General features: G+C 39.1%; 1 pseudogene; it reads right to left on the reverse strand.

Moving 5' to 3' along the window:
- Window positions 1–327: 327 nt before the first annotated feature.
- Window positions 328–1,867, reverse strand: LOC100688631 (annotated as a pseudogene).
- Window positions 1,868–14,565: the final 12,698 nt, after the last annotated feature.

The raw sequence follows: 14,565 nt of genomic DNA on the forward strand, positions 1-14,565 counted from the left end.
TATAAAATCAATTTCCTATAAGTTTTGAGATGGCATTTCCCCTCTCTGTGAAAGGCTGAACATTACTCATCAACTCCAATCATATTTTTAGAAGAGGAAAATGGTGACAGCATTGGTTGAACCAGAATTGCTATCAAAGTTCAAAAAGCTGATACTATTCATTTAACCACAAGCCAATCTTATTTAAATCAGGACTGCCCAAGAGTAGTTTTCTATCAGCCATTCATGATCTGAGTTCCAGTGCATGAGGTCAATTTTAAATACGGTATGCACAAAAAAAGTCACGAGACATTTTTGTTTTGTAAGAAATAAGGCAATGGCCAACTATTACTCCTTTGTAGCTTTTTTGAGATAAGCTCTCAAGGCTTATCTCAAGGCTGCCCTTTCTCCTATCATCTTAATGCCAGCAAAGATAATTTTTGTTCCAGGTTGTACTTCTTAGGATTCTCCAAATACTCCATCAGTGTCTCCTTTCCCCAGAATGACTTTGTTCTTGTTGGCATGCAGGGGCCTGACCTATCTTCCACCCAAATAAACCATGGAGCTTTGGCCCAGTCTTGTGCTTGCCTCCCTTTTCCAAGTATAGCACTGGGCACACTTTTAACAAAACTCTTCTTGCCCTTCTTAACATCACCCTTTCTTATTTTTGTTTTTGTTTCTTTAATTTTTTCGTTCTTTTTAAAATTTTTTTTAATTTTAATTCAATTGTCAAGATATAGTTTAACACTCAATGCTCATCTTATCATGTGCCCTCCTTAAGGCCTGTCACCCAATTTCCCTGCCCCCTGCCCTCTCCCCTCCAGCAACCCTCCATTTGTTTCCCAGAGTCAAGAGTCTCTCATTGTTTGTCTTCCTCTCTGATTTTTCCCCATTCCATTCCCCCTCCTTCCCCTGTGGTCCCTTGCACTATTTCTTATATTCAACATATAAATGAAACCATATGATGATTGTCTTTCTCCAATTGACTTATTTCACTCACAGCATAATACCCTCCAGTTCCATACACATCAAAGTACATGGTAGATATTCATCCTTTCTGATGGCTGAGTAATATTCCATTGTATCTATATACCACCTCTTCTTTATCCACTCATCTGTTGAAGGACATCATAACTCCTTCCACAGTTTAGCTATTGTGGACATTGCTGCTATGAATATTGGGGTGCAGGTGTCCCATCGTTTCACTACATCTGTATCTTTGGGTTAAAAACCCAGTACGCAATTGCTAGGTCATGGGGTAGCTCTATTTTGAACCTCCACACTGTTTTCCAGAATGGCTGCACCATTTTGCATTCTTACCAACAGTGTACAAGCGTTCCCCTTTCTCCACATCCTTGCCAACATCTGTTGTTTCCTGACTTGTTAATTTTAGCCATTCTCACTGGCGTAAAGTGGTATCTCATTGTGGCTTTGATTTGCATTTCCCTGATGATACATCACTCATTTTAAGTTGCTCTTTTGTCGCACGTGAAGTGAAGGTGCCCACTTGCAAGCTGGCCAGCCGGCTCCCTCTAGCAGACCCTATTTCTCAAAAAAAAATTTTTAATTATGGTATAATATAACTTTTGGCCTTTTAATCATTTTTTATTTATTAGAGATTGAGAGAGAGAGAGAGCACAAGCAGGGGGAGCAGCAGAGGCGGGCTGGGGTGGAGGGAGAAGCAGACTCCCCACTGAGTAAGGAACCCACTTACGGTTCAATCTCAGGACCCTGGGATCATGAACTCAGCCAAAGGCAGATGCTTAACCATCTGAACTACCCAAGCACCCAGTTCTTCCTATGTTTTTGAGTGAGTTGTACAAGTAGCTAAATACTGTACTAAGGGTGAGGAAATCCCCACAGCTGGATTGGGATAGGAGATCTTCATGGCAGCTGTAGCTCTGGCTCTGACCCTCAAAGAAAAGGAAAGATTTAAATAAACTGTGGGCTGCAAGAGTCAAAGCATAAAAGGACAGGGACAGGATCTGCACTGAGGGGAAGGATTATATAAGGGGCTGTAGGACCAGATGTTTTCCACAGGGGGGATCATATGCCAAGCAAAATACCTGTTGAAAAAATAAAGTAAGCAGTGATTCAAGCAATTTCCCACAGCCTGCACAGCAGGACACTGCCTTGGCAGAACTGTGCTTCCTTAAACTCGGCTGTTGAGTACAGAAGGTTAAAAGGGTTTTGAAAACTCAATGTATCTTTCCCCCAAAGCCTATAGTACATTTAATATTGAAAATCAAATGATATTTCTTTTTTTAAAATATTTTATTTATTTATTCATGAGAGACACAGAGAGACACAGAGAGAAAGAGGCAGAGACATAGGCAGAGGGAGAAGCAGGCTCCATGCAGGAAGCCTGATGCAGGACTCGATCCCAGGACTCCAGGACTGTGCCCTGGGCTAAAGGCAGGCGCTCAGCCACTGAGCCACTCAGGTGTCCCTCAAATGATATTTCAGGTGACCTGAAGGATTGGCTACTTAACTTGTCATTTCCTGTTAATGTAGTGGAGGTTGCAGACTGTTTCTTCATGTTATATTACACTAAGTCACTCATCAACACTTCTAAAAGACTATATCCATCTTTTCACTGTTACCTCCTCTGAAGGTGTGAATAAGTGAAGACAAGATAGTGTGAGCAGTCAAGAATTCAACGAGTGTTTAAATGGTTGTACTTGAGGATTTAAGATCATGAGCTGCTTGAAAGCAAAACCCCTGTCTTCTTTCCCTCTCCCCCCTGGAGCCTAGTGTAGTCACCAAAACTTTGCAAATGCAGTCTCCTGAATGGCAAGGAACCAAATGTTCCTTGGAATGTAGAGGAAACAGTCTCCTGGTTTGGACTCAGCCACCCTGGAAGTAACCACTGGCTAATTATTTAAATGTCCTGAACATCAGCACCTTTATTTGAAAAATGGAAATTGCAATGCCTAGCTGAATTAAGTAATCAGTTCACATTTAAAAACTCATTTTTAAGAGCCCTTAAGAACCCTGGGGCTGGGATACCTGGGTGGCTCAGTGGTTGAGTGTCTGCCTTTGGCTCAGGTCGTGATCCCGGGGTCCCAGGATTGACTCCCACATCGGGCTCCCTGCAAGGAGCCTGCTTCTCCCTCTGCGTATGTCTCTGCCTCTCTGTGTCTCTAAATAAATAAATAAACAAACAAACAAACAAACAAAATCCTTTAAAAAAAAGAAAAAAAAAAAAAAAAAAGAACTGTGGGGCTGATTCCACTCGAGATAATCATTATAACAAACAGCACTGGAGAATTTGGAGACTACTATCCTAAGAAATAGATTCATTTCAGAGAGTTCAGTCAGAAAATAGCATTATTGATGATTTGTTTAGTGAAGTTAGAACTTGCCCTTTGTACTTTCAATGCTTGTCCTTTTCAGATGGCTGGCACAGTCATATCAGTTTGTCACTCCATGGGACAAGTTCATGTTCTTACTTTAACTAAGTCTCTCTTCAGTCTGTGTATTAAAAGAAACACACACATGGGGGCACCTGGGTGGCTCAGTCTATTAAGCATCTTCCTTTGGCTCAGGTTGTGATCCCTAGAGTCTCAGGATGGAGCCCCACATTGTATTGGGCTTCCTGCTCAGCAGGGAGCCTGCTCCTCCTTCTGCCCCTCCCCCTGCTCATGCTCTCTCTTTCTCTCTCTCTCAAATAAATAAATAAAATCTTTAAAAATTATTTTAAAAATTTGAAGAAATACAGGTACAAATGTCAGAGCTCCAAAATGTGAAAAAAAAAAAAATGGATAGAGCTGCAAAGAGAGATAGACAAGTTTCTAATTATAGTTGGAGACTTCAAGGCTCCTCTCTCAACAATTGATAGAATAATTAGAAAACTAGGAAGGTTGCAAAAGGATTCAACACAACCATCAACCAACAAGATCTAAGACACATTGATAGAACATTCCACTCAACAATAGTAGAGCACATATTCTTTTCAAGTACCTGTGAAATATATACCAAGATAAACTATATCCTGGGCTATAAAGCAAGCCTAAACAAAAAGAACTGAGATCACACAAAATGTCTCTCCAAAAACAATGAAGTCAAACTAGAAATCAGTAAAGGCAACAAGAAAATTTCCAAACACTTGAAAACTAAATAACACCATTAGGTAAGACATAGGTCAAAGAGGAAATCTCAAGAGAAACAAACAAAAAATACATTGATTGAAGGGAATGAAAATGAAAATACAGCATATCAAAATTTGTGGTACATGGCTCAAAGAATGCTGAGAAGGAAATATATAGCACCAAATGCATACATTAGAAAAAAAGGAAAAGTTTTAAATCAATGATTTAAATCACCACCTTAAGAACCTAGAAATAAAAGAGCAAATATTGTTTAATTCATTTTGGAGAGCCAGTATTGTACTGATACCCAAACCAAATAAAGACAGTATAAAAAAGGAAAACTAATGACTAATATAATAAAAGTTTAGTAAAATATTAGCAAGTTAAATTCAGCAAAGAATTATACAGCATGACCAACTGCTATAAGTGGGGTTTATTCCAGGGATGCAAGGCTGATCCAACATTAAAAAATCAGTTAATATAACCCACCATATCAAAGACTAAAGAAGAAAAAAAAAATCACAGGATCATGTCAATAGAAATAGAGCATTTGACAAAATCCAACACCTATTCATGATAAAAACTCTTACACTCTAGCAATAGAGAACTTCCTCAACTTGATTTTTTTTAACCTACAAAACTACTACAAGTAGAAACTAAAACCTTTCTTGCTAAGATAAGACATAAGGTAAGGATATCCCATGTTACCACTCCTTTCAACATCATACTTAAAATCCTAGCTAATGCAATAAGGCAAGAAGATAAAAGGTATACAGTTTGGAAAGGAAGAAATAAAACTGTCTTTGTTCATTTATGACATGATTGTCCATGCAGAAAAAATCTGAAAGAATCAATTAAAAAATTCTGAAACTAATAAACAATTAGAGCAAGGCTATAGGATGCAAATTTAATATACAAAAGTCAGTCGCTTTCCATATACCAACAACAAACAAATGGAATTTAAAATTAAAAGCATAATATCATTTACACTAGAGCCAAAATTTTAATATTTAGATATAAATATAATATTAATTTATATTTAAACATAAATAATATTTAGATGATCCATATGTAAACTAAAAAACTCTGATGAGAGAAATTAAAGAAAAAATAAATGGAGAGTTGGGGGGGAATAATACGTGGTTTTTGTACAAAAAAAATGGAGAGATATTCCATATTCATGGATAAGAAGACTCAATATTGTCAAGGTGTCAGTTCTTCCCTACTTCATCTATAGATTCAACAACATCCCAATGAAATTCCTTGCATGTTATTTTGTGGATATCAACAAATGATTCTGAATTTATATTCAAGAAGCAAAAGAACTAAAATACTCAATACAATATTAAAGGAGAAGAACAAAATTACTGAACTTTAAGACTTACTATAAAGTTACAGTAATCAAGACAGTGTTGTACTGGGAGAAAAAAAAAAGACAAAAAGGTTAATTAAACAAAATCGAGATCCCAGAAATAGACCCACATAAATATAGTCGATCAATCCTTGGAAAATGAGCAATAGCAATACAATGGAGATAAGATAGTCTTTCAAAACTAGTGCTGGAACGACTGGACATCCACATGCAAACTGGCATCCACATCCTACACACAGACCCATCAAAAAATTAACTGAAAATGGAGCACAGACTTGAATATAAAATACAAAAGTATAAAACAGCTAGAAGATAGCACAGGAGAAAATCTAGGTGACCTTGGATTTGGCAATGACTATTTTAAGACCAAAGGTTTGAACCATCAAAAACAAAATTAACAAGCTGGATTTCACTTAGATTAAAAACTTCTGTTCTGCAAAGGACACTGCAAAGAGGATGAGAAAGCAAGGCTTAGAGTGGGAGAAAATATTTGCAGAAGATTTATCTGATAGAAGACTGTTATCTAAAATACAGAAAGGACACTAAAATAATAGAATGAATAGCCCAATTTAAAAATGGGCAAAAGATCAGGGAAATACAAATCAAAACCACAATGAGATATCACCTCACACCATTCAGAAGAGCTGAAATTCACAAGTCAGGAAACAACAGACATTGGTAAGGATGCAGAGAAAGGAAAACCCTCTTTACACTGTTGGTGGGAATGAAAAGTGGTACAACTCCTCTGGAAAACAGTATGGAGATTCCTCAAAAAATTAAAAATAAAACTACCTTGTGAATGAGTAATTGCACTACTAGGTATTCATCCAAAGGACAAACATAGTGATTTGAAGGGGTACCTGCGCTGCAAGGTTTATAGCAGAATGTCCATAACACCAAATTACAGAAAGAGCCCAGATGTCCATCAACAGGTGAATGGATAAAGAAGAGGTGAGGTACATAGATAGATAGATAGATAGATAGATAGATAGATAGATACAGATAGAGATATAGACATAATGGAATGCTACTCAGCCATCAAAAAGGAATGAAATCTTGCCACTTGCAATGATATGGATGGAACTAGAGGGTATTATGTTAAGCAAAATAAGTGAGTCAGAGAAAGACAAATACTATATGATTTCAGTCATATGTGGAATTTAAGAAACAAAAGAGATGAACATAGGGGAAGGGAAGAAAAAGTAAAATAAGATAAAAACAGAGAGGGAGGGAAACCATAACAGACTCTTAACTATAAGAAACAGAGGATTGCTGGAGGGGAAGCGCAGGAGAGGATGAGGTAACTGGGTGCTGGGCATTAAGGAGGGCACTTGATGGAATGAGCACTGGGTGTTATATGCAACTGATGAACCACTAAATTCTACCCCTGAAACTAATAGTATACTATATTTTAACTAAATTGAATTTAAATTAAAATTTTTTTAAATAAAATAATGTGCAAAAGACCTGCACAGACACCTCTCACCAAAGAAGATATATGGTTGGCAAATAAGAATATGAAAATATGCTCAACATGTCATTAGAGAACTACAAATTCAAACAATGAGATACTTCTGCATACCTATTAGAAAGACCCAAATCCAGAAAACTAACATCAAATGCAGCCAAGATGTAGAGCAACAGGAACTCCTCAGAATGGTTATGCACCTAGGCCCTGGTGGTTGGTCAGCTAGATCACATACATCCTGGCTCTACCACTTAATAAATGTGTAACCTTGACTAGGTCATTAGTGGCTCAGAACCTCAGACTCTCTATCTGCAGGTGGAAATAGTAATAACTATATTCTCACAGAGCTGTTGCAACTTTTAAGGTACACTGAATTTTCACAAACTCAACACACCCATGTAACCAGCACCTTGATTGTAAAATAGAACATTTCACTGACTTCAGACATCTCCCTTGTGCTCCCTTCCTATTATTATGTCCCAAGTATTCACCATCCTGATGTCTAATGGCATAGATTAGCTTTATTCGCTTTGTACTTCTTCTCAATGAATCATACAGAATGTACTATTTTGTATCTGGCATCTTGTCTAAATGCAACATTCTGAAATTCATCCATTGTACGTAATTATAAATTGCTCTCTCACATTATTATGTAGTATTCCATTGTGTGAATAGTCCATAATATATTTACCATTCCGTTCTTGTTGGGCATTTAGATTCATAGAGTTGCTTTGGGGATTCAGTGACACAAAATGAACTTTCATAAACTGAACACACCCATGTAACCAAAACGCAGGTCAACAAACAAAAGTGTTCCTCCTCTTCCCTTCCTGTTACTATGCTTCAAAAATAACTGCTTGATATATAATATGTGATTTAAAATATTATATAATTCTTTAGAGTAATACCTATTAATTGTTGTTAAAGTCAGAAAAGATCTAAAGTTATTTTTTCTCTTCAGCAAAAGTTATGCCAGAAAATGACTTGTGATCCACGAAAAGAAGGCCTCCGTATCCAAAAGAGAGGGTATTAGCACCTTGAAATCACTAGTACAGGAGAAGGGCTGGGACCTTGCTGAAGAGTCAATCACTTTAAATCACTGAGAGTGACTTTCTCTGAGTCTGGGTATAGGGTCCCTGGGTCTCTAAAGGTAGCTCCCTTGACAGAATTTACCTTGGGACACCTGGGTGGCCCATTTGGTTAAGTGTCTGAGTCTTGATCTCAGCTTAGGTCTTGATCTCAAGGTCATGAGTTCAAGTGCCGCATTGGGTTCCACACTGGGCATGGAGCCTACTTAAAAAGAAAGAAATGTAGGGGAAGAAAAAAGGATTTCTCTTTATTTCTATCATCCGAGGAAGTCAGGGCTTAATCAGACCCTCTGTGATTTGGGGGTTCAAATAGAAAGGCTGACCAAAGTTTAGAATAGTGTTTTTCAAACTGTGAGTCTTGGATCATTAATAGGTCAGAACCAGTGTTTTTTTTTTGTTTGTTTTGTTTTGTTTTTTTTTAATTTTTATTTATTTATGATAGTCACACACAGAGAGAGAGAGAGAGAGGCAGAGACATAGGCAGAGGGAGAAGCAGGCTCCATGCACCGGGAGCCCGACTTGGGATTCGATCCTGGGTCTCCAGGAATCGCGCCCTGGGCCAAAGGCAGGCGCTAAACCGCTGTGCCACCCAGGGATCCCAGAACAAGTGTTTTTTAAATAAAATGACAGAATAGAAAAGGAATATGTCAGTATGAATCACGTGTAATAAGGGCAAGTTCTGTGAAGCTTTTGTTTAAAATTCATCTATAAGCATGTGTGTGTGTGCGCGTGTGCGCATGTATCAGTTTGAATAAATGTATTCTTCACTGTAGATTGAGACAATCATTCTAGGTGGGCCTGGAGGAAGGCAAGGGGTTTGGGGCTCAGTCTGACCCCATTCTTCTAGGGTGGCTGATGCACCAGGCTATCCACATCAGCTAAAATGTTGTCCCCTAAATCTTCCAACACTTGGAGTGCAGAGAGGGGAGCACTAACTGCCCGAGGCTCTGAGGACCTGGGATCATACTTTCTGAAAGAACTGAGCAAACTGTACGGTGATCTGGGTCAGCGAGGCATGAGGTCAGCTACAGGCAAGCATGACCTGTGAGATGATGCAGACTTCCATGTTGGAGGTTAACACGAGACAACTGTCTGGAGCTTTAAGTGGAAATCAGACTGATCTATCCTTTAAGATCTTGGAAACACCTGGCTTCTGCGACTGCTCCGAAAAAGAATCTTCCAGGAGAAGCTATGAGGTTTCTGGCTTATTCAGTGCTTAACTAATTACTTGGAAAAAATAAAATTGATATGAGTGTATTTTCACTTTGTGTTTATGGCACAATTTATACTAACTCAGCAGTGCACTCATTCAGGAAGTGTTTAATATGAAGTTCTGTATCTGTCTGTCTGTCTCTTATCTTCTCACATTTTGTCTGACTACTTATCCAAATATACCAACAAAGTGTAAATACCACTATAACAGGCAATTTTCACTTGGCTATAAAAAGAGATGCTCAGGACGCCTGGGTGGCTCAGTGGTTGAGCGACTGCCTCTGGCTCAGGGTGTGATCCTGGAGTCCGGGGATCGAGTCCCACGTCCGGCTCCTTGCATGGAGCCTGCTTCTCCCTCTGCCTGTGTCTCTGCCTCTCTCTCTATGTCTCTCATGAATAAATAAATAAAATCTTTTAAAAAAATTAAAATAGGGATACCTGGGTGGCGCAGCGGTTTGGTGCCTGCCTTTGTCCCAGGGCACGATCCTGGAGACCCGGGATCGAATCCCACATCGGGCTCCCGGTGCATGGAGTCTGCTTCTCTCTCTGCCTGTGTCTCTGCGCCTCTCTCTCTCTCTCTCTCTCTCTCTCTGTGACTATCATAAATAAATTAAAAAAAAATTAAAAAAAATTAAAATAAAAAGAGATGCTCAATACATATTTTTTGAATGAATAAATGAATGACTTTTCTTCTTGTGCTTTCCTTTCAGTTCTAAAGTCCACAAGAGCACAGAGTAAGTCTGTTTCTGTTTGGTACTGCATTCCTAGTGTCCACATGTAGTAGGATCTCAAAAATATTTATTGTTTGAATGTATATGGAGAAGTTTTTTCTTTATTCTTTACGTTAAACATACTTTGCTTTTAAAATCAGAAAAAATATTATATCATATTATGTATACCATACTAAAAATAATATTAAAAGAAAAATTAAATAAGCATTTAAGTGTTAATTAAATAATTAAATATTATTTAATTATTAATTATGTAGATGAAATATCTAAAATAAGGATTAGTACTTTATTCCAAAAGATAAACACATCCCCCTGGCCATCTCCTTGATATCAAATTACTCTGTTAAGAAACTGGGCAGCCTCTCAGACAGCAAAGCATTCTAATAGAATGCAGAGCCCTTCATTGCTGTTATCCCTCCACCTTTTTTTCTGAAACCTATTATCATTTCTCTCTCTCTCTCTCTCTCAGCTATAGAGAAAATAATACTTGGATTTTTTAAAAATTTCTTTTTAAAGATTTATTTTTCATTAGAAAGAGAGAGAGAGCATGTGCATGCATGTGTGAGCAGTGGAGGGGTAGAGAGAGAGGATCTCAAGCAAACTCCCTCCTGAGCAAGGATGCTCATGCAGGGCTTGATCTCATGACCCAGAGATCATGACCCAAAGATCATGACCTGCGCAGAAATCAAGATATGGATGCTTCACAAATTGAGCCACCCAGGTACCCCAAGAATACTTGGATTTTTAAAATGTAAAATAATTTCCTATAGTGCACACAAAGAAAAATCCCAACCCTCTCTGAGCAGTGTCTTCTTTAATTATCCATGTGAACAGGAGACCCCTCAAGGCTCTGACCTTTATCTTCAAAGCCCAGTGTGAGTTATAATAGAGACTCCCCAGTTTTTTGAGTTCCAAATTCAGATCAGTTTGAACCATCTGCTTCATTTAAGGTCTTTTTTTTTAAAGGAGGCTTCAGATGTTTATAATACAAAAGCTTTTAGGAGAAAAAGATCTATGTGTAGATCTAAGGAGATCCTATAACATTTTAGAACCCCTCAAATGTGAAGTCTTCTTATCTCCATGTTATTCAAAGTCACAAATCATGTGTTCAGAAAATTTTGAAAATGAGTTACTCAATATTTCTATTGTAAAAATATTGAGTAATAGTACACTCCTGACTTGATCAAATAGAACCACCCACTGATAACCTTTGCCCCAGACTTAGAATGCCTTTCACCTCTGCCCTAGTTTCTTTGGTGATTTTAAAAAATAACTCTAGTAATTTTTCTGACAGGTTATCAATAGCAGTAATGGAGAGAGGGAGGCTGGCAGGGACAATGGGCTACAGAAGTGTCCAGTGTAAAGTCCGTATTTCCCCTTGATCACGGCCAAGAACTGTCAATGAGGAGAGGGGACGGCACTTCTTGGGACAAAGTGAAGCAAGGGTGATTGATTACTGTCTCGTAATCATATCCCTACCTACCCCATGTCATATATGGAGAGTAACTATGCTCTGTGTATCTGTGTGTGTGTGTGTGTGTGTGTGTGTGTGTGTGTGTGTGTGTTTATCCCTGAGACAGGCTTGAGGAGCTGCTTGTCTATTTCCTCAATGGGGAAGGGCAAATATAAGAGCTTCCAGTTACTGCTAGCCAGATCATAAGAGCAAAGTGTCTCTCCTAAAAGGCATTATTTGATCCATACAGCAGACACCCTTTGAACAGGTTGTTTTCAACAAGGTGCTTAAAATAAACACAATGTTAGAAAAGAGCTCATATATTAACTTTTGACTACCTTCCTAATTGTTCAAATAGGAAACGAAGTTTGATGTTAATATTGCATCTCCTCTCCTGGGCGAGCAGCAGGCCCTGCAGGTGGACGTGGGAAGGTGAAGCTGGCTTACAGCTGTGGGCCTGGAGGCTAAAGAGCTTGGGATTCCAAAGTCAAGTGTCAGTTGAGGTAGCCTTGAAAAGCAGGGTGTAGTCAGTATCTGTTGAAAGGCTTTCCAGGCTGCAAGTAACAGCATAGTGAGAAGTGATAGAGTAGTGGTTATATCTGTTGATTCTGAGCCAGACCTAGTTTTGAATCCTAGCTTTGTCACTTAAGTAGCTTTGTGTCCTGAGCAGGATATTTAAGCTCTCTGTATCTTAGTTTCCTTACCTTCCAAATGAAGGAAATAATAAACCCATGGGTTTGTTATAAGACTTAACTACATGAATTAATTTAAGGTACTTAGAAGAGTGCCCAGGACTTAGGTCCGTGTAGGGTCAAAAGTGATAGAAATCCCATACTCAAACAGACTTAAATATTTGGGAAATATCTCCCAGAGAGAGAGAGAGAGAGAGAGAGAGAGAGAGAGTGGGCTCTCTCTCTATTTGACTGAGCATTATAACGTTATCATCATCTCTGTCCTGCCATCCTGAATGGTGGCTTCATTTTCAGGCTGGGATCAAATGGCTGCAGAAGCTCCGAACATAACAACTAGAAATTGGATGTGTTTCTTTCTGTGGCCTTCTCTTATGACAGAAAGGTAATTTCTCTGAGAAGTTCCTCCTTAGATTTCCTCTAACATCTCGTTGGCCAGAATCCATTTTTTGGCAAAGAGAAGGAGTGGGTTGCTCACAGAACAATCAGTTCCACCCCTGAAGATGGGGATGGCGTTAACTTCCCCTGGCTGCTGTGAAATGAGTGAATGTCTGAATGGGGCTGGGTTCCCACAGGAACTCATACTGGGGGTAGAGGGAATGATAGAGAATGGATACCAGATATCTAACCAGCAGTGGCCACTAAAACTAAGATGGACAGAGATTAAAAACAAGCTACAGGGGTAAGATAGATGGTATAAGAGAGAGCAAGAGGCAGAGCCTGGAGAGATCCACTGAAGTCATTTATCCTTGGGGGAGGGCTATTTAAAGAGCTGTGCAAGCCTGCAGGTGGGGAGGAAGCTGTGAAGGACACCAAACATCACCTTAGTCCCTCATTAGTTTTTCTTTTATGGGTGGGGAGGAACAGGATTATCCTAAGTTTACTTGATGGAAAACTTTAACCCGTTTATAAATACAATGGATTGATGTCAAAAACTGTGAAGAGTCTGAGATTTTTACCCTATTTGCAAGCTCAGAAGTTAGCCTGCTACAATTTGGTGGATCCTGGCAAGAGAGCTGAGACTTCTGGATTAAAGGCAAAGAGGACTTCATTACTCACAAAGTAAACACCAAAGTATGACCACTTGTGCCCCAGCTGCCCCTGCACCATGGGGTGATGCAGGAAGAGTCAGCTGACACCTACACATACATTGGATTCTGGCACAGGAAAGGAACCTTGAGCTTAGACAACCCAAATATTTCATAATGGAAAGCAACCCTGCCTGCCTGCTCTTTGTTCTGAAAGTAAACCTTATCATACTAGATGATAAGCATGTCTATCTACACTGACTTAGGTTCTGGAAACTTCTCCCATGGGTCTACCACTCTGTTGGCTTCTCTGATGAATCTGACCAAACGAAAGACCAAAATCTGCTCAATTTGTGTAATGCAATATCTGATCAGTTTATCATTGCTAGGACTCCAATCGTAGGCTGGGGTTACCCTGCAGAATTGGCCTCAACTATGCCTCCCAGGGTTCCAGATCCAAGCCGCTGAATAAATCCCGTATACCATCAGGTTCTACCTTAGAAAGTCAGGGGATTTTCTCCTTGTATTTCTATATTGATCTTGATTACACAGGTTCTACTTGGCCATCCAGGGGGAAGTTTAGGGCAATTCTCTCATCCATCGCAACACTGCCCACTGAGTTGAGGCAGTAGCATTGATCACTTCAGCTATAGTCAGGGACTAATTTTTTATACACTTTTTCTAATTGGATGAGTCCTGATTTAGGGATAACTATATACAGTATGCACATAAATATCTCTCAGAATCCTTCTGAGAACAAAGGGTGGCCTCTTTTGGGAGAGATCTCTGAAGTTCTGAGGGCTACATGATTTACTGGTGTTGCTTCCTTAAACACCTGAAGATTTCTTATGACCAAGGTTAAGTCGCAGATGACTGTGTTTTCGGGGGGAAGGGAGCTTAATGCCCCAATTCCATGATGTAAGTATACTCCTGAGGGCATATGAATACCATGCCCATGAAATGAAAATATTGTTTATAATTGTGAGATAATTGTGAGGCTTCCTAAGTAGGATCTAAAGGGATCCTTTACTAAAAGGGAACGTTGACAGTGTCTCCAACTTTATCTCTTGGCCAGCTGGTAAACCTTGAAATTCCCACTTACGTTTAAACAATTGAGTTTAGTCCTTCTTTTTAGAAGGACTGCCTGGGGGCAGTCCATCCTATTTGTTTACACCACCAGTTGGGGAGCATTGGTCTATCAGAAGAAATGACTTAGTGATAGTTATAAGAATAGGGGTGGAGTAGACATCTGGAAGTTAACAGGTATTACCTTTATAGGAGATGCAGGAGCTGGGACCACTCCCTGATTTTTCTGAGTAACTCCTCAATAAGAGTAGGATAACAAGTGGTTAAATCACAGTAAGTGATGACAGATTGACCAGTCAATTAAATAGAAGGCCCTTCCACAGATTGGGAGAATCTCACCAGGGTTTTCCTTCATGAGGAAGTTTCCA

This window comes from Canis lupus, chromosome 6, assembly GCF_011100685.1.
Source record: "Canis lupus familiaris isolate Mischka breed German Shepherd chromosome 6, alternate assembly UU_Cfam_GSD_1.0, whole genome shotgun sequence".
NCBI classification, from domain to species: domain Eukaryota; kingdom Metazoa; phylum Chordata; class Mammalia; order Carnivora; family Canidae; genus Canis; species Canis lupus.